Genomic DNA, 22,003 nt, shown 5'->3' on the forward strand with positions numbered 1-22,003 from the left:
TACATCTCCCCACCTTGAGAAGGAAATATCCTTGACTAATCTAGCTAGTTCTTATTGCTCTCAACTTGGGCGTTATTTAGTAGGGATTCTCGAAAATGAAGATTTCCCCTTCCTTACAGCAGTGTTAATCTGACTGCGAGCACTTAGCTACTTCAAGTTTTAAAGATAAACCTTTTCCAACATGCATCATAGAATCTTCCACCTCCATTAGATCGGAGCCAAAAACATTGCATCCTAATCCTTCAGCACTGCACTCGAGTGTCAGCCTAGATTTTTGTGCTCAAGTCCCTGGAGTGGGACTTGAACCCACAACATTCTGACTCAGAGGCGAGAGTGCTACCCACTGAGCCACAGCTGACACAGTGGAATAATTAATGAAAACAAATTAAATTGCATGTACAGCAATGTGCAGAGCATCCAGAACAAAACAGGGGAAATGGAAGCAATAATTTGTAATGTGGAGTCAGATGTAGTAGGGAGAACTGAAACATGGCTTAATAAAGAACAGGGCTGGCAGTTAAATATTGCAGGGTATAGTGTATTTAGAAAGGATAGGGAAGAAGGGGGTGTATCTGTACTAATTAGAGATAACATAATGGCAATAGAAAAAAGGGACATAACTAATAGATAGAAACAGAATCCATATGGATTGAGATAAAAGATAAGGGAGTGATCACACTAATAGGGTTATTCTACAGACCACCTCATAGTGGAAGGGAAGTGGAGGAAGGAATAGGTTAGCAAATCTACAAAATGAGTAAAAGGCATAAAATAATTTATCATGGGAGATTTCAAACTACCCCCCAAATAAACTGGCATGAAGAGATAGGGAAAGGGAAAAGGGAAGAGAGTTTTTAAAGTGTGTTCAGGACTCCTTTCTTACCCAGTACATAAGAAGTCCAACATAAGAGGAATCACTGCTGGATCTAGTAATGGGAAATGAACCAGAGCAGGTAAGATAAATAAGCATAGGGGAACATCTAGGCAATAGCAATCATATCACAATAAAGTTTAATATAAAGATTGAAAAAGAAATAAGTAAGACAAAGACCAAAATAATAGATTGGAGAAAAAGCTCATTTTGAGGGGATGAGAATGGAACCAGGGAAGGTAAACTGGAAAAAAGTTACAGACAAAGAGACAGAACAGCAGTGGGAAATATTTAAAAAAGTGATTAATAGAATTCAAGAGAAATATATTCTGCTAAAAAAAGAGCAAACTATCCAACAATGAAACACCATGGATGAATAAAGATAAATAAAGAGGGTATCATTTTAAAGGGGGTGCAAGAAGAGAGAGACCTGGGGGTGTTCATCCACAAATCGTTGAAGGTGGCAGGGCAGGTTAACAAAGCAGTTAATAAAACAAATGGGATCCTGGGCTTTATAAATAGAGGCATAGAGTACAAAAGTCAGGAAGTTATGTTAAACTTACACAAAACATTAGTTTGGCTGGAGTATTGTGTCCAATTCTGGGCATCACATTTTAGGAAGGACATGAGGCTTTGGAGAGGCTACAGAAGAGATTTACTGGAATGTTTCCAGGGATGAGGGATTACAATTACGTGGATAGATTGGAGAAGCTGGGGTTGTTCTCCTTCGAGCAGAGAAGGCTAAAAGGAGATTTGATAGAGATGTTCAAAATCATGAAGGATTTTGATAGAGTAAATAAAGAGAAACTGTTTCCAATGGCTGATGCGTCAATATCGAGAGGGCACAGATTGAAGGTGATTGGCAAAAGAACCAGAGGCGACATGAGGAAAAACTTTTTTACGCAATGATTAGGATTTGGAATGCACTGACTGATAGGGTGGTGGAAACAGATTCAATAGTAGCTTTCAAAAGGGAATTGCATAAAAACCATGAAGGAAAAAACATTGCAGGGATATGGGGGAAGAGTGGGGGAGTGGGACTAACTGGATTGCTCTTCGAAAGAACCGGTGCAGACTCGATGGGCCGAATGCCCTCCTTCTGTGCTGTACTACTCTTTTATGATTCTATGATACAAGGGTAAAATTGAAACTGAAGAAAAAGGCATACAGTACACATTAAAGGAGAGGATGACAAAAGGGAATAGGAAGAGGTTAGGAAAGCAGTGACAAAAAATTAGGCAAGCAAAGAGGAACTATGAACTTAAAACATCAAGAAATATGAAAAGAAATAGTTACGTATACTACATACACCTAAATAACAAAACAAAAATCAGGATAGGGATAGAGACACTAAGGGATGCACAAGATAAACTCACAGGTAATGACAGTGAAATGGGAGAAATATTGAACAGTTACTTTACCTCAGTATTTACCAGGGAGACTATCAAGGTGAACATGACATTTGAAGAAAAGATATAAAGACATTTAAGATAGAAATGGGGATATATAAATTCATTAGATAAGGCAGTAGTGCAAGAGGACTGACGGACAGCTAATGTGATTCCTATCTTTAAAAAGTGAGATAGAACAAGTCCATGAAATTATAGACCAGTTAGCTTAACGTCAATGGTAGGAAAGATAATCGAATCTTTACTTAAAGAAGTAATAGAAAAGCATCTAGAAACCAAAAATATATTAAAGGAGTAGTCAGCACGGATTTCAAAAGGGAAGATCATGCTTGACAAACCTTATTGAATTCTTTGAAGAAGTAACAGAAAGAGTAGATAAGGGTAATGCAGTAGGTGTAATATAGTTGGATTTCAAAAGGCCTTCGATAAGGTACCACATACTAAATTAAGGTCAGAGCATGTGGAGTCAAGGAACAAGTAGCAGAATGGATAACAAGCTGGCTACAAAATAGAAAGCAGAGTGTAGTGGTTAAAGGTAGTTACTCACACTGGCAGTGGGGGTGGGGGGGAAGTGGTGTTCCACAGGATCAGTGCTGGAACCACTGTTGGTCACAATTTACATAAACAATTTGGACTCCAGAATCGGCAGAACAATTTCAAAATTTGCAGATGACACCTATTGGGGGGGGGGGGGCTATAGTTAATTTTGAGGAAGACTGCCACAAAATACAAGAAGACATTAATACACCTGCAGAATGGGTGTGTAATTAGCAAATTAATTTCAATATAGCTAAGTAGGAAGAATAAGGAAACCACATACTCCTTGGAAAATAAAAGCCTAAATAGGGTAGAGGAGCAAGGGGATCTAGGGGTACAGATACACAAATCACAAAGTAGGGATGCAGGTTAATAAGGCCATTAATAAAAATACATGTAGGAGCTTGTGCATAGGAACACAGCATTCTCTGAAGGTTGTAGGGTTGGAAGAGGATACAGAGATAGGGAGGTGCATGGCCATGGAGGGATATGAACTTGAAGAAGAGAATTTTAAACTCGAGGCATTGGTGGACCGAGAGCCAATGTAGGTCATCAAGCACAGATGTGATGGGTGAACAGGACAGGCAGCAGAGTTTTGGATTAACCGAAGTTTACGGAGAGTGGAAGATGGGAGGGCAGCTAGGAAAGCATTGGAATAGTTGAGTCTGGAAGTAACAATGGATGAGGTTTTCAGCTGCAGAAGGGCTGAGGCAGTGGCAGAGATGGGCAATATTATAGAGATAGACGTATGCAGTCTTGGTGATGGAGAGGATACGGGGCCAGGACTCTCAGCTCAGGGACAAATAGGACACCGAGGTTGCAGTCGGTTTCAGCCTTAGACAGTGGGTAGGGAGGGGTATGGAATTGGTGTCTTTGGGACCCGAGTGTCTGCTCCCCAGCAATGACCACCACAGGTATCTATCCTGGAACTCTCCTGGAGGCCCTTTCCTGGATCCCAATATGATCTGGACCTGTGCTTCATGCTGGATCCATATGTTATCAGAATATCTCTCCAACAAACATGACAATTGCATCAAGCCCTTTTGCTTGGAGCAAGGTTCATATTTCAAAAAATGCCAAGCAACAAAGTGAACAGGTGCTGGATTTGGAAGGATTCAAGACATCGACACAAATTTTGAAATTAGAAGCTGGCACTGACCAGAGGTCAAAGATGGGATGACTGGAACAATACTGACTGACTAGGCCCCAGTGAGTCCACACTGAGGTGTGGGAATTTATCGATTGAGAAAGATGCCACTAATGTCTAAGCAAAAGTAAAACATTGCCAAAAATAACTCCTACAGGGTTATTAGTACACTAATAGTACACTGTAAATTATGATTTTCAGTGAAAATAAATGGTAATGAAACAAATTTTCCAGTGTGGGTAAAATAACAGTTGAGGCTTCTGTCAACAGTGGAAGAGAAAGAATGGGGCATCATACAATAGATACAAGAGTGAGGGAGGTTACCTAACCAAAATGGCAGCATAATAGTACAAATATTTTGTAAGGGAGTGCCCCTACTGTAGTGTATGTACCTTTAAGAGAGAACTACTTTTACAACTCCTGTATACTGTAGTACCGGCAGTGACCACACCTGTATATAAGCCTTGAGCATGCCTCTGTACCCCAGTCTTGAGACTACCCTACTCCAGTAAATACCTGTTGATTGTTAAGTTACAGCATCCGTGTGGTTATTGAAAAAATCATACTCTCAGAATCACGGATCTAACAGTGGCGACGAGTGTCGATTCAAATCTACCTGCAACTCTGCATTTCCCTTCGAGGATTCGCTCCGGGAGGGCGGTGGAAGAAAGTCGAGGCCAGAAACACGGGCGTCGACCACGAGCAACCGCCCAGTCATCCGGCAGAGAGTGAACATCGCAGGGGAGGCTGTGGAGAGCCGGGCTTGGCTCCCCAGCCACGACGATCAGCAATAGACTGACGACAGGTACAGCGCAGACCCTTCCCGGACAGCGGCGGCTGGAGCCGATCGACGGCGGAGAGAAAGCCGAGCAGCGTCGACGGGGTAAGACAGAGGGTGAAGCGCACGGGGCGCAGCCGGGTGTTGAAAACCGAGCGGCGTCGAGGAAAAACAAAACGGAGAGAGGGTAAAGCAACAGTCGGGTTCAGGACCGAGCGGCGGAAACGGGAATGGCGCACAAAAAAAAACCGCGCAGAGCACAGCCAGGGCTCAAGGGCTGAACAGTGTCCGCGGGGAGAAGGGAGAGCGCGGGAGACGCCATTGAGCCGTGGAGAAGAAGGAAGAGCGCGGGAGACGCCATTGAGCCGCGGAGAAGGAGGAAGAGCGCGGGAGACGCCATTTTTAGAAGCCGCAGCGGAGAAGAAGGGCGAGCGCGGGAAGGAAGGAAAGCACGGGAGATGCCATTTTGTGCCAGCGGAGAAGAAGGGAAAGCGCGGGAGACACCATTTTTGACAGTCAAATCACACCCAGGGATGCCGAAGAGTGGCAGTATCTCTACGTTCGACAATGAAGTCAAAGATTGGGCGACATATGTGGGACGTATTGAGGTGTACTGCAGGGTGAATGAAGTGCCAGATGCTAGGAAAGCACTGGTTTTGTTAAATCCCATGGGTGCAAAAACTTATGGGTAACTGCGAAACCTAATAACCCCAGAGAAGCCTGTGAACAAAAATTTCGAAAGCATAGTAGAAATCCTACAGGACCACTTAAACCCCACACCGCTGCTGATAGCAGAACGATTTAAGTTCCATAAAAGGAACCAACACAAAGACGAAAGCAATGCTGAGTACCTAACGGAACTGCGCAAGCTATCGAAACACTGCCAGTTTGGAGCGGGACTAGCAGATACGTTAAGGGACAAGTTTGTGCGTGGGCTGCAAACTGAAGGAACCCAGAAACGGCTTCTATCAGAAAAGGATCTTACGCTGGACAAGGCTTTCAGTATGGCAGTATCACACGAAGCAGCCGCAAGGGGCGCTGCAGAGATACAACGGAGACCGCAAGAATATGGCACCAATGAAATGTCCTATGGAACAGGGAAGTGCTATCGCTGCGGCAGAACAACACATGACCAGAAGGATTTTTGGTTCAAGGACCAAGTGTGCAGACAGTGTGGAAAAGCAGGACACACAGCAAGAGTCTGCAGGTCTGGGAAGAAAACCAACAGTAAGAAATCTCCACAGGAGAAGTACAAAAAGGTACACCAAGTGATGGACAGTAGTTCAGATGAACAGAAAAGTGACACAGACTCCGGAAGCAAGGAGTTGGGTTGTCTGAAACTACATAAGGTATCCAAAATGGGTTACACTCAAGATAGACAGAGTCCAAGTGAAAATGGAATTGGACACAGGATCAGCCCTAACAGTCATAAACCAAAGGGACTACAAGCGGCTATTTTCACATATACCCTTGAAAGCTACAGAGACTGTCTTGAAGACGTACACGGGGCAAAAAGTCTACCCCAAAGGAAAAATAAGGGTGAAAGTGATATACAAAGGCCAGGAAATACCTAAAATGGATATATATGTATTGCCAGATGGAGGACCACCACTGCTAGGACGTGAATGGATCTGGAAGATACAATTAGATTGGCATTCCATACAGGCACTGAAGGTTGAGGCCAAAAAGGATGATGACGTCACACCTGGACGACTGTCAAAAATGCTAACTGACGCAAAAGAAGTGTTCCAGGAGGGACTCGGAACACTAAAAGGCATAACAGCAATGATTAAATTGGAGGAAAAGCAAGCCCAAAGTTTCTTAAGGCCAGACCAGCTGTCGAAGCAGAGCTGGAAGGGTTGGAACGTTCAGGAGTACTGTCCAAAGTAGACTGGAGCGAGTGGGCTACACCCATCGTTCCTGTAATGAAGAGGTCATTGAGTAATACGCCTGGGGAACCAAAGATGGTCCGCATCTGTGGGGATTTTAAGGTGACAGTGAACCCAGTCCTTCACACGGTACAATATCCGCATCCACGAATTGAGGATATTTTCGCCTCGCTATCTGGAGGTAAACGCTTCACCAAAATTGATCTAGCCCAGGCGTACTTGCAAATGGAGGTAGAAGAAGCCTCGAAATAATACCTTACGATTAACACTCATAAAGGTCTTTATCAATACAACCGGCTGGTGTTTGGGGTAGCATCAGCTCCGGCTATTTGGCAAAGGGCGATGGATCAAGTCCTGCAAGGGATTCCAGGGACCCAGTGTTATTTGGACGACATCCTGGTCACGGGCGAAAATGACAGTAATCACCCTCGCCAACTTGGAAAAGGTGCTCACCAGATTAAAGGAATATGGGCTACGAGCTAATCGCCACAAGTGCCAGTTTTTCCAGAAGCAGATCTCGTATTGTGGCCACGTCATCGATGAAGAGGGGTTACATAAGTCCCCTGAAAAGATTGAGGCAGTAGTCAAGGCTCCAGCACCGGAAAATGTGTCACAACTGAGGTCGTTCCTCGGGCTGGTAAACTACTACCATAAGTTCTTAGCAAATTTGTCCACGGTATTACACCCACTGAACACCCTACTGCAAACAGGGGTACCATGGAAGTGGAATGACGAACGTAGACGAGCTTTCCAGAAGTGTAAAAATTGATCACATCAAGAGAGGTGTTGGCCCATTTCAACCCAGCACTACCAATTCGTTTGGCATGTGATGCATCACCCTATGGGATTGGAGCGGTGCTGTCGCACAAATTCCCAGACGGGTTGGAGAGGCCAGTAGCCTTTGAGTCTCGGTCACTAACCTCAGCCGAGCGCAACTACGCCCAGATTGACAGGGAGGCCCTCAGCCTAGTATGGGGAATAAAAAAATTCAACCACTATCTGCATGGGCAGAAGTTCACATTGCTGACTGACCACCAACCACTTGTCTCCATCTTTAATCCTAAGAAGGGCGTTCCAGTGATGACTGCACAACGGTTACAAAGATGGTCTCTGTTTCTAGCGGCGAATCAATATGAAATAGAATATAAAGGCACGAAACAGCATGGAAACGCAGATGGGCTATCGTGCCTGCCACTGCCTACTGTGGAGGAAGCACCAGCAGTGGACCCTATCGAGATATTTTATTCGTCAATAATTGAACGATTGCCAGTAACGAACGCGGATATCGAGAAGGAGACCCGCAATGATCCAACGCTGTCTCAGGTATATGATTTGACGGTGAGGGGATGGCCAACACATGGTGACTCACTGTTGCCAGCATTCTCATCCAGAAGAGAACAGCTGTCAGTATGCCAGGGGACAGTGATGTGTGGATCCAGAGTGGTGATTCCACCCAAGTTAAGGGAGAGAGTGCTAAATGAGCTACATGAAGGTCATCTGGGGGGTCTATATTTCCTAAGGAGGCTGAAGGGATGTAACCTGTTACCCCTGATCCTCTCTAACTTTTACTGCTACACAATAGAGAGCATCCTGACGAACTGTATCACAGTATGGTATGGCAGCTGTAGCTCCTATGACCGGAAAGCCCTGCAGCGGGTAGTCAAAACTGCCCAACGCATTACCGGCACCCGGCTACCGACCATAGAGCACATATACCAGAAACGCTGTTTACGGAGGTCACTGACCATCATCAAAGACCCTACCCACCCCAGCCACAGTCTGTTCACCCCCCTGCCATCTGGGAGACGCTACAGATGCATTCGCACCCAAACGACCAGATTTAGGAACAGCTTCTTTCCCAGGGCTGTCATCCTACTGAACTCCACAAATAAACTCTAAAGCCTGCACATCTGCCAATGTACTTTATTATGTTTATGTTAATGTATTACAAGCCAAATGAATGTTGAATGTTTAAATGTCTTAATCTAAATGTACACTCTCGGGAGCCGCAAGCCTATATTTCGTTGTACTGCACTTGTGCACTATCAATGACAATAAAGTTGATTATGATTGAAAATGAAAAGCCTTGCTAGGGCTTATGTGTGGTGGCCGGGAATCGATCAACAAATCGAAGAACTAACCAAGAGCTGCTCAGGATGCCAGAAGGTCCAAAATGCACCACCACATGCCCCTCTACACCCATGGGAGTGGCCCTCCTCTCCATGGCAACGGGTGCATATTGATTTTGCTGGTCCATTCATGGACTCCATGTTCTTAATAGCAGTGGATGCTCACTCGAAATGGCCTGAGGTGATAAAAATGTCCTCAACCACTACAGAGAAAACGATTGCAGTCCTACGGACCATATTTGCCAGAAACGGCTTGCCAGAGCAGATTTGCTCTGATAATGGACCACAGTTTGTGTCCGAAGAGTTTCAGAAATTTATGAGAAGGAATGGGGTAAGGCATTACACATCCGCCCCGTATCATCCAGCCACAAATGGATTGGCTGAGAGGTTCGTACAAACCTTTAAGAAGGCGATAAAGGCCATGTGCGACGATGAAATTCCACTACAGCATAAGATGGACAATTTCTTATTAGCCTACCGAAACGCGACACATGCAGTTACCAACCAGACCCCGGCCATGATGTTCTTTAACTGAAGGTTGAGATCTCGTCTGGACTTGCTTAGACCAAATGTGCGAAGAAATGTTGAGGATAAACAATTCCAGCACATCAATGAGAAGCCGACAAGGAGCTTCAATGTAGGACAACCAGTCTTGGCCCGTGACTACCGAACAGAGAAATTGCAACCTGGAACTATATGCACACAGCAGGGGCCATTAATGTACACAGTGGATGTCGGGGAGAACATTGTGAGACGCCACGTTGATCAGATCTTAGCGTCACAGGAACGAGTCAACCCCATGTCTTGCGTACCTGGGGATGAACCCGACATACCGGTCGCATCTACCTCCGAACCAGTAGCAGTGGAACCCGATGAACTAACCGATGAAAAGGGGCCAGAATCGCTTCCGCACCAAGAACAAGAACCTCAGGAAAGGCGCTATCCCGAAAGGATCAGGAAGCCGCCCCAAAGACTGAATCTATAACTGGACTATTGTTGTTTAATGTACATGTTAAAGTGTTAATTGTTATTTGAATATTATGGGTACTACTAATCTAAAAAGGGGAGGAATTGTAGTGTATGTACCTTTAAGAGAGAACTACTTTTACAGCTCCTGTATACTGTAGTACCGGCAGTGACCACACCTGTATATAAGCCTTGAGCATGCCTCTGTACCCCAGTCTTGAGACTACCCTACTCCAGTAAATACCTGTTGATTGTTAAGTTACAGCACCCGTGTGGTTATTGAAAAACATCATACTCTCAGAATCACGGATCTAACACCTACGTGATCTTCCTACACCCCAGCACAGCACAAGTAGTTTGGCAGCATGTGGAGATTGAACAAATAAAGGAGAATACTAAATGCCTGCATTGACTTGTGTCTGTCAAAGATTGTATTGATAATTCTGTGTCTATCAAAATTATAATGGGCAGGAAGCAGCTGCCAGTGTGTAAAATTCTGACAGCTCTTGACCACCCAGCGGCACTCAGGTAAGTGTGATGGTCGGGGTTCTGGGGCGGGGCGGCAGTCTCATGGTACAGATGTGGGGGTGGGGGCGGGTAATTCGTGGCTAGAGGCGCCAAAAACTTTCCTTGTGGGACCCAGAATAGCAATCCCACAAATGGTCTCTTCTGCTTCCGATCCTCTTCTCACTTGAATTACTTGGGTGGTGGGGGTGGGGGTGGGGGGGGGGGGACACTCTGCAGAAGCTTCCACCCTCGGATCGAAGTCCAGCACTGCTGATGTCATCAGACCCCCCAAGCTGCATATTTAAAGAAGGGCCCTGCTTGTCTTCACACAAGTGCCTTAGCCGCCTGCTCAGAAGAGCAGGTTAACATTGAAGACGACGGAACCAGGCAGGACATCAGTAGGTAAGTCACCTGGTCAATTTTAACTGTCGACCTGCCCAGATTCCCCCGGTTTCTGCCAGGTGGGTAGGGTTAAAATCGCCTCCAAAAGTTTCCAAAGGTGTATTTGGGAAATACTAGTAATGAACTCAAAAGATAGTTCTACGGAAGGACCATGACTGCATTTTGAAATGTTTCTCTGCAAATACAAGGCATCCAGTGCTGAGATATTACAGGAATTAGAGAGTAAAACTTGAGACATTAGCATTTTCAAGTAATAAAACCATCATTCATTTTGAAGTCCGTAAGCTTCATGAAAAACTTTTACAACAAAGCGTTGTAAAAAAACAGCTTGGTTTCATCACATTATAATTGTTTCTTTATAGACAAATAATTGCCTGTTTCTTACCGAGAGATAAGCAGACTTGCACGTTCTCCTTCAATAATGCAGGAGCCCATGGCAAGACCATTAATTTTATAGTCTTTCCATTAAAGTGGAGACTTTTATACATTATGAAGTAGATCTCTGGTGCAGCTCTACATGAAGATATTGCTGACTGTACTGTACAGGCTTCAGTACAATTTGTACAAGAAGACTGAGATCTATTCATTTATGCACAAGGTTAATTTTAATCAACTTGGCAGCAGCTGAGTAAAATGGGGAAGAATGCAGCCCCAGAAATAAAAGATCTAAGCCTTTCTCCCACCAGTAGATGCGAGAGGCACGGAAGAACCATCTGACCAATGGCCAAAATCCCTGAGACCTCACAGAGGGAGGCATTGTACTAAGTAGGAAAGAACATAAGAACATAAGAAATAGGAGCAGGAGTAGGCCAATCGGCCCCTCGAGCCTGCTCCGCCATTCAATAAGATCATGGCTGATCTGATCCTAACCGCCAATCTACTATCACAGAACCATCTCCTGAATCTAACAGAATTAGACACACGAAATAGGAGCAGGATCAGGCTACACGGCCCCTGGGCCCGCTCCGCTACCCACAGGGCCATGACCGATCCGAACCTAGACTCATGTCCAAATTCCTGCTCGCTCCCCGTGACCCTTAATTCCCTTTACTTCTAGGAAACTGTCTATTTCTGTTTTAAATTTATGTAATGATGTAGCTTCGACAGCTTTTTGGGGCAGCATATTCCATGGACCTACCACCCTCTGAGTGAAGTAGTTCCTCCTCATCTCAGTTTTGAAAGAGCAGCCCCTTATTCTAAGACTATGCCCCCTAGTTCTAGTTTCACCCATCACCGGGAACATCCTCCCCGCATCCACCCGATCCAACCCCTTCACAATCTTATATGTTTCAATAAGATCGCCTCTCATTCTTCTGAACTCCAATGAGTAGAGTCCCACTCATTGGCAGCAAGTGGAAAGATCCTACAGACTGCAGGAACATAGAGGGCTGTGGATGCTCAGTCGTTGAATATATTCAAGGCAGAGATCAACAGATTTTTGGCTATTAAGGGAATCAAGGGATATGGGGATAGTGCAGGAAAGTGGAGATGAGGTAGAAGATCAGCCATGATCTTATTGAATGGCGGAGCAGGCTCGAGGGGCTGAATAAGAACATAAGAAATAGGAGCAGGAATAGGCCACTTGGCCCCTCGAGCCTGCTCCGCCATTCAATAAGATCATGGCTGATCTTGGGCTCAAAGCCACTTCCCTGCCCACTCCCCATAACCCTTCACTCCCTTATCTTGCAAACATTTGTCTATCTCCATCTTAAATGTATTTAATGACCCAGCCTCCATAGCTCTCTGGGGCAGAGAATTCCACAGATTTACTACCCTCAGAGAAGAAATTCCTTCTCATCTCAGTTCTAAAAGGGCTACCCTTTATTCTGAAACTATGCCCCCGAGTTTTAGATTTCCCCACGAGGGGAAACATCCTCTCTGCATCTACCTTGTCGAGGCCCCACAGTATCTTATATGTTTCAATAAGATCACTGTGTGGCGACACGCCACCACTGGACATAATCTGCTCACGGCGGCACGGACAGTTTAAGCAGACGCCCCCAGTCGGGGGCCCTTTCCTCCAGCAACTTGTTTCCCGCAGGGACAGGTTGCCGGGAGCACTTCCTGTCTGGGGAGTATTTAAGTGGATGCGCGGGTTTTCCAGTCTCTCTTTGCCATTTGGTAGAATAAAAGCAGTTGTGTTTCACTAGCTCTGGTCTCGACTCCCACGTTTGCCGCGGTATCTCAACAACCTCTCCTTCTTCTAAATTCCAATGAGTATGGCCTACTCCTGCTCCTATTTCTTAACATAGGAACAGGAGTCAGTCATTCATCCCCTCGAGCCTGTTCCACCATTTAATTAAATCATGGCTGAATTGTACCTCAACCTACCTGTCTTTGATCCATATCCCTTACCTAATAAAAATCTGTCACTCACAGTCTTGAAAATTTCAATTGACCCAAAGTGAAAGTGATTACAGATATTTTGCCACAACTCGAGGGGTTGAATGATATACTCCTGTTCCTCTGTTCCTACATTCTGCAGGATCCTTCCACTCGAAGCGCTTCCCACCACAGCAGAAGGGAACCTTGCAGACCAGGATGGTGAAGCTTGCCACAAAGGGCAAGTGAGAGACGAATGGTCGGACAGTACACTGTCATTATTAAATGTCAATGCACGTCTGCTTTCTGCATCAAAATGCTATTCTGAAGATCTGGTTGAACTGCAGTAATCTACTTGTACATGTCCTGTCACAGAAAACAAATCTCGCCCATCAGCTGCCTGTCATTCTCTCAATCCCCTGCACGGCACCCAAGCAAGTGAGTAACGCTGTTTATTTCAATGACTGCTTCATTGACTGACTGACAAGTACATAAAAAAAACACTGCAATTAGCATTCATTCATTAATATCTGTGATGCCAATATGAATGAATATCACTGCAGCAGTGTAATCCTTGACTGCAGTCTCACTTATACAACAACTGATAATAACCCTTATGAAGCTTGACACACAGCAGTGACACGGACATTGCTACTAATATAAATGTCCTTTAATTAGAACAGTTTCTTTCTGACATCTTGAAGTTGAACACTGCTGAAGTGATTCAAAAGAACTATGGCAGCATTCAAAGAATTAATGATAATTGCGGACAATTTTCTACATGGAAGAACTGAGAAAGAACCCAAGCCGCATAGGATATGATTGTACTGTACGTGCGGAAGATATCAACTATGTTTATGACAGCAGCCATGCCTTAATACAGGTTAGAGTCAACGAAATATCCTTTCTTTTATTTTATCTTCTTTCCCTCCTCTACTGCAAGTACTTACATGCTGAATATAGTTGGCACAGGCACTGTCAAAAACCTTACTGGAGTGCTCACGTGTGAGCGCAAACGATAAATAGTGGTCGGCTATTCAACTGTGGGGGCCATCTTGGCCAAACACACTTTCCAGTAAGAGGCATCCATATAATCCGCGCTTTCCAATGGAATACGTGATGGGAATCTTTTGTCGTTTTCTCCTCCTTGATTTGAACAGGATCGCTGAGGCTAATTTTAGTGCTCCCACCACTGTCTTGCTGAAGTTCAGCTAACTCCGCATAAACCAGTGATCAAACACAGACTTTCCTGGTCTGTATGGCGGAGTTCCACACCCGGCAGTTTACTTACCAGTTGAAGCAGTTTGGCTATCAAGTATCAGCTCAAACACTCCCATGGCCAAATTCAGGGTAAAGCTCAGTTTACCATGCTCCAAAAAACATGCCTTAACCCCAAGCCTCACTCTTCAATGCCCGCTAACCAGCGTGATTACTCTATTTCACACAGAAGCCTGAGTGAAATGATCAAATGAGTGCTAGCTTGTGGATAGTTTTATGCTGTTGGTCTGCATGCTCTCTCAGGTGGACGTAAAAGGTCCCATGGTACTATTTTGAAGAAGAGCAGGGGAGTTATCCCCGGTGTTCTGGCCAATATTTATCCCTCAATCAACATCACAAAAACAGATTATCTGGTCATTATCACATTGCTGTCTGTGGGAGCTTGCTGTGTGCAAATTGGCTGCCGCGTTTCCCACATTACAACAGTGACTACACTTCATAAGTATTTCATTGGCTGGAAAGCACGTTGGGACGTCCGGTGGTTGTGAAAGGCGCTATAGAAATGCAAGTTTTTATTTCTTTTATCTGCTGCGACCTAGTTTTGAGATTGCTCAAACCCATTCTAATCATCAGAGAGACCATGGGCTGAATTTTCATTGAGGAGCCGTGTAGAGGCGGGACTACAACTTTCGGGGTTGTAGTCCCGCCTCCATCGAGTTCTAGCCAACCCACACAATTTTGACTTGATTGACCTTGAGCGCGGGCTCAGCAGGTCAATTAAGGGCCACTCAGCAACAGGTGACGTCACAGATTGATATTTCATCTGTCAAGACCTTTTGACAGATGAAATATCAGCTGTTTGAAGCTGTCAAACACTGACAATCTGTACTCCAAGTTAATTCCTTCCTGTCATGATGATTTAGAGATCTCCCCAGAACAGAAAGCTGAATGCTGGAACTTTTGACAGATCGCGGCCATTCTGCTTTCTCTGCCGGTGAGATGAGGAACTCCCGAGACCCGAGGGAAGGAAGGCTGTAAAGGTATGTAAATGTAAGTAAAACTTCTTTAAACACTTTAAACACACTTACCTCTGCACTCATGCACCCATCACTCACCTGAACACCGGACATCTCGACCCCTCCAAGCCCTTCATCCCAACGGCCCGCCTCGCTAGCTTGGCGTGGTTTGGAGCAGTCGGGAATCCCACATTTCAACAATAAAAATAGGGATTAAGCTAAAAACTGCCTGTTAACTACCTGTTAACAGGCAGTTAATTGGCACTAATCCCCTTCCCGCCTCGGGGAGGCGGGTCCCAGTGTGGGTCGGGTACCCGTCTCCTTTGAAGCTGGCATGGAGGCGGGATGGGTTCTTGCTCCCCGATTTCGGGATTTTAACCCCCCACATACCTCCAATCCCGCCTCCACGGCCCAATGAAAATCCTGCCCACAGTCTCAAAAAACTAGGTGATCCTGCTCCACCACTTAGTTACACATCTGACCCCTTCAGAATTTGGGCAACTGGGGAACCCACTTGGGAGGGAGTGGACTGAGGGGGGGGGGGGGGGGATATTCCAGAAATTGCGGTATTTCCACGTTTCTGTGGAGATGTACCCCAGCAGATCCTGCAGAAGAAATAAAAACTAGCATAAGTTTGGCCTTATTTCATACAAACCACTTTCCTAAAAATGTTGATTGCTTTGCCTTGAATAATCTTGTGGGCCCCACTTCTGTGCTCTTTAATGTTCTGTACACTGCTTCTTGCAATATGTACAATATGTTGTGGGCACCAGAGGCAGCACTGCTTCTAACCGTGATGCCAGTTTACAAGACGGTGGATGCAACAACCATTCCCCCAACCTCCAGAGCTTCTCAAGAGGGGCAGAGACTCTCCAAAGCCAGGACCTGCCCCAAAACCTGTCTCCCCTTCCCCCCCCCCACCCTGTGACTGCACCCAAATCCACCTAAAACTTCATGGATTCAGGCTCATGATCTTCAATTATGAGAGAGTAGATTTTCATCGAATCAGTCTAGCCTGCATTTGAGATGAGGTCCCAGAGGTGAAAGGACAGTACAGTAAACCACTAAATCACCCAGTTATTGTTCATTAGCTGTTATTTACTCCCCTTCTAAAGGCAGAGACTCATTCTTGGTTAAGTTTCACAGCTGTCAGACACTCTGGTACCTCATCTAAGTAACCATATGCAAGTTTGGAAAGTGAGCACTGGCAGGCTATTTGAATATGGGGGGGGTGGTGGTGGGGGGAGAAACACCATAACTGAGCCCAAAGTTGTCTTCACCTATTAACCATACACATACCCCAGAACCTATCATGGGACAACTATCAGGTTCCGGATTCCTTGCTGAGCGTTCCCCTCCCTAGTCCAGAGACGCTGTGGGAAACGCTTGACATCCACCCAGCTAAGATCAGCTTAATCAGCATGAACTGCCGATCAAATTCTGTATCACGCGGTATCATACCATGCACCTCTGATCCATTAGGGGCAAATTCCAAGGCCGCTCAATGCACAATTGCATTATTTTCCCAAAACATGATCTTTGCATTGTTGTTTTTTTCTTGGAAATTTTTAACAAAGTGTTCTAAGCTCTTCAGAAGAAACCGACCACTTGCTGGAGCGCCAGGCACTCTCTGGTATTTTGGCCAAGCGCCCATGTGTGAGCTTTGACAGCGTCTTAGGAGGCTATGGAAAGCATCATGGCCAAGCCTGATCCTGTCACAGGAACAGGATTAGGCCATTCAGCCCCTCAAACCTGTTCTATCATTCAATTAGTTAATGACTGATCTGTATCTTAACTCCGTCTGCTCATCTTGGTTCCGTAACCCTTAATACCCTTGCCGAACAAAAATATATCAATCTCAGTTTTTAAAGTTTCAATTAATAGCCTCAGCAGCTTTTTGGGGGTGGGGGGGTGGGGGGGAGAGTTTTCCAGATTTCCTCTACCCTTTGCATGAAGAGGTGCTTCCTGACAGCACCCCTAAATGGCCGAACTCTAATTTTAAGGTTATGCCCCCTCGTTCTGGACTTCCCCCACCAGAGGAAATAGTTTCTCTCTATCTATCCTATCAGCTCCTTTAATCACCTTAAACACCTCAATCAGGTCACCCCTTAATCTTCTATACTCAAGGGAATACAAGCCTAGTCTATGCAACCTGTCCTCATAATTTAACTCTTTTAGCCCCAGTATTGTTCTGGTGAATCTGGGCTGCACCCCCTCCAAGGCCAATATATTCTTCCCGAGATGCAGTGCCCAGAACTGACTACAATACTCTAAATGCAGTTTAACCAGAGCTTTATATAACTAACATAATTTCCACCTCTTTGTATTCCAGCCCCCTTGCGATGACAGCTAACATTCCATTAGTCTTTTTAATTATTTTTTGTACCTGTCCACTAGCTTTTAGTGATTTATATACTTGGACCCCTAAATCGTTCTGCTCCTCCATAGTTCCTAGCTTCTAGCCATTTAAAGAATACTCTGATCTATCTTTCTGAGGCCTAAAGTAGATGACCTCACACTTCCCCACAATGAACTCCATCTACCACAGTTTTGCCCACTCATTTTATCAATGTCGCTTTGCAACTTTCTGCTCCCATCTACAGTACTTACTGTGCTATGTAACTTAGTGTCTTCAGCAAACTTGGATATACTGCTTTCTATTCCTCCATCTAAGTCATTGATAAATATTGTGAAAAGCTGCGGTCCCAGTACAGATCCCTGGGGGACATCACTAATCACAACCTGCCAACTGGAATATATACCCATAATTCTACTCTCTGTTTCCAAGCTCCTAACCAATTCCCTATCCATGTCAAGAGATAACCTTCAATTCCATGCACTCTCATTTTTGTTCCCAGTCTCTTATGTGGAACCTTATAAAATGCCTTCTGGAAGTCCATGTAAATAGCATCCATAGACACTCCCTTATCTACCTCGTTAATGGGGATAGGGATGGAAAGTGGAGTTGATGTAGAAGATCAGCCATGATCTTATTGAATGGTGGATCAGGCTTGCGGGGCAGTATGGCCTACTCCTGCTCCTATTTCTTATTTTCTTATGTTCTTAATTTTCTCCTCAAAAAATTCAATTAGGTTTGTTAGACATGACTTAACCATTACAAATTCATGCTGGCTCTCTGATTAGCTCATATTTGTCCAAGTGCTCTGTTACACTGTCCCTCATAACAGATTCTAGTAGCATCCCTACAACAGATGTTAGACTAATAGGCCTATAATTTCCTAGTTTATGTTTCTTATCCTTCTCAAATAATGCAGTGACATTGGCAATTTTCCAATCTAGGAGGAGAACAATTCCAGAATCAAGAGTGTTTTGGAAGATCATGACAAGAGCATCTATAAATTCCTTACCTACTACTTTCAATGCCCTGGAGTGGAATTTATCAGGTCCTGAAGATTTGTCTATCTTTAGTCTCATTATTTTCTCCATTACCATTTTAAAATTTATATTAAATATCGTTAGTTCCTCCCCTTGATTTATTTTTAGTTCTCCTTGTATCTCTGGTACTTTATCCTCATCCTCTACTGTGAAGACCGATACAAAAGTAAGTATTTAGCAAGTCTGCCATTTCCTGATTTTTCAATTACAAAATCACCTCTATCTGTCTTTAAGGGGCCCACATTACTTTTAGCCACCCTCTTTCTCTTAATATACTTGTAAAAACCTTTAGTGTTGTCCTTGATCTCCTACACAAGTATTCTCTCGTATTCCATTTTTGCAGCCCTTACTACTTTCTTTTTATCCCTCTGTCATTCTTTATATCTGCCCCAGACATCTCCTCTTGGGATCTCTACTGTTCTTTGCATTCAGAGTCAGAGTCATAACGGCACAGAAGGAGGCCATACGGCCCATCGAGTCCGTGCTGACTCTCTTTAGAGCAATCCAGTCAGTCCCATTCCCCCGCTCTATCCCTGTAGCCCTGCAAGTTTATTTCCCTCAAGTGCCTATCCAGTCTCCCTTGGAAACATTGTGTCTCTCTGCTTTCACCACTTCCGTCAGCAGCGAATTTCAGGTCATCACCACTCGCTGCGTAAAAAAGTTTTTCCTCACATCCCCCCTGTATCTCTTGCCCAAAACCTTAAATCTGTGTCCCCCTAGACCTTGTACCATCAACTAGTGGGAACAGCCTTTCCCCGTCTAGCTTATCCAAACCCGTCATAGTCTTGTACACCTCTATCAAATCATCCTTCAACATCCTTTGCTCCAATGAAAACAAATCCAGCTTCTCCAACCTGTCCTTGTAGCTAAGATCCCCCATCCCCGGAACCATCCTGGTAAATCTCCTCTGCACCCTCTCAAGGGCCTTCACATCCTTCCTGAAGTGTGGTGACCAGAACTGGATGCAATACTCTAGTTGTGGCCTAACCAGCACTTTATAAAGGTTCAGCATAACTTCTCTACAGCATAAGATCCCATATGCTTTGTTAACCACTCTCTCTGTACTGGCCGCGCTAGACGTGCTCCTATCTAGTTATCCAGCAAGTTAAACATTCTATTCAAAATAATTCTTTGTGAAGCTGTTTGCTGTTTGAAGCCTTTACTTGAACAAATTTGTGAAAAGATATTGCGTTTGGCCTGACATATGAAGTCAGATTACACTGGATTGTAATGGAACCTCTCATAACAAATTCTCCATTACTCAAGTCAGGTTCTTCCTGGCAAACTGCTTCCTGGGGTCAACAGGAAGAAAGGTAAGAAGGTCAAATGACCTCTCACAGGAAGAAAGGAACAGATGACCTTTCCAGCTTACAAACTGTTAACACAATAACCGCCACCAGAGGGTGCTATTGCATGTAAAAATGTCCAGAATGTCACATAATGTCCATCGGTCCAGAACACTCTCAATATGTCCTGCCACCTTCAGGAACCTATGCACATTAACTCCCAGGTCCCTCTGTCCCAGCACACACTTTAAAAATGTGGTATCATCATCACTGTTTGCCATAAATTCAGAATATATATATATATATCCCCAGCACTGACCCTTGGGGAACACCACTGTCTACCATCCTGGTGTCTGAAAAACAGCCATTTAGCACAACTCGCTGTTTTCTGTCCTTAAGCCAATTCCTTATCCAAGCTGCCACTGACCCACCTATTCCATGAGCCTCAATTTTTTTAAACAGCCTTCTATGTGGTACTTTGTCAAACGCCTTCCAAAAATCCATGTAGACAACATCCATTGCATTCCCTTCATCAATCCTCTCTGTTACTTCATCAAAAAATTCAATTAGATTCATCAAACACGATCAACCATTTACAAATCCGTGTTGGCTTTCCTTTACTAGCTTAAATCTCTCCAAGTGCCCATTAATTTTTTCCTTGATTATTGTTTCTAAAACTTTACCCACCACTGATGTTAAACTGACTGGCCTGTAGTTACTAGGATTGTTCATACACCATTTCTTGAACAATGGTGTCACATTTACCACTTTCCAATCCTCAGGCACCTCCCCCTCATCTAGGGAAGATTGGAAAATTATGGCAAACCCTTCCGCTATCTCTTCCCCCAATTCCCTTAGCAACCTGGGATGCAAGCCATCTGGACCAGGTGACTTGTCCACTCTATACCCAGCCTTTCTAGTATATGCTGTCTATCAATTTTCACCCCTTCCACCGCTATTTTGTCAGCATCCATCTCCTTAGTAAACACCGATACAAAGTATTCATTGAGTATTCTAGCCTTGGCCTGCGCCTCTAAGCATATATCACCTTTTTTGTCTCTAATATGCTCCACCCCGCCTCTTACTACCCGCTTACTGTTTACATGTCGGTAGAAGATTTTTGGGTTCCCATTCAACTCTCATATTCTCTCTTTGCCAATCTTATTTTCATCTTCATATCCCCTCTCAGCTTATTGTATTTGGTTTGGTTCTCCCTTGAAGAATTCACCTGACATTCATCATAGACCCTCCTTTTTTGTTTCATCGTCTTCTCTATCTCACTCGCCACCCAAGGAGCCCTTGCTTTGGTTCCCTTACCCTTCCCTCTTGTTGGAGTGTACCTAGCCTGTACTTGGAACATCAACTCCTTAAAGATCATCCATTGTTCCATTACAGTTTTTCCTGTCAGTCTTTGGTTCCATTTTACCCTGGCTAGATCCTTTCACAGCCCACTGAAGGTAGCCCTATTCCAGTTTAGAAGTTCCACTCTAGATTGTTCCTTGTTCCTCTCCATTGCTAATCTAAATCTTATGATACGATGATCACTCGTACTCAAGTGTTCTGCCACAGACACTTGGTCGACCTGGTCCACCTCATTCCCCAGCACCAGGTCCAGCAATGCCTCCTTCCTAGTTGGGCCAAAAACATATTGGTTAAGGAAATTCTCCTGAACACATTTCAGAAATTCCTCCCCCTCCTTTCCCTTTACCCTAGCATTATCCCAATCGATGTTTGGGTAATTAAGTCCCCCAATATCCCCACTCTATAGCTGTTTCATATCTCTGCGATTTCCCTGCAGATTTTCTCCTCTACCTCCCTCTCACTATTTGGAGACATGTAGAATACCCCCAATACCGTGATCATACCCTTTTTGCTCCTCAACTCTAACCAAATGGATTCTGTCCTTGTCCCCTCAGGAGCATCCTCCCTTTCCAACACTACAATGCCTTCCTTAATCAGCACTGCCACCCCACCTCCCTTTTTCCTTCACTATCTTTTCTGAACACCTTGTACCCTTGAATATTAAGTGCCCAGTCCTCACCATTTTTAAGCCACATTTCCGTTATTGCCACATGGCTAATTGTGCTTGTAACTCACCAACCTTATTCACCACACTTTGTGCATTTACGT

General features: G+C 44.5%; 1 protein-coding gene across 1 annotated transcript in view; it reads right to left on the bottom strand.

The window, feature by feature from the left end:
- Positions 1–22,003, bottom strand: part of dok6 (docking protein 6) — a 759,619-nt gene that overhangs the window by 572,779 nt on the left and 164,837 nt on the right. The window lies entirely within an intron of this gene.

This window comes from Somniosus microcephalus, chromosome 7 (assembly GCF_052327205.1).
Source record: "Somniosus microcephalus isolate GS21.2 chromosome 7, FLI_Smic_1.0, whole genome shotgun sequence".
NCBI classification, from domain to species: domain Eukaryota; kingdom Metazoa; phylum Chordata; class Chondrichthyes; order Squaliformes; family Somniosidae; genus Somniosus; species Somniosus microcephalus.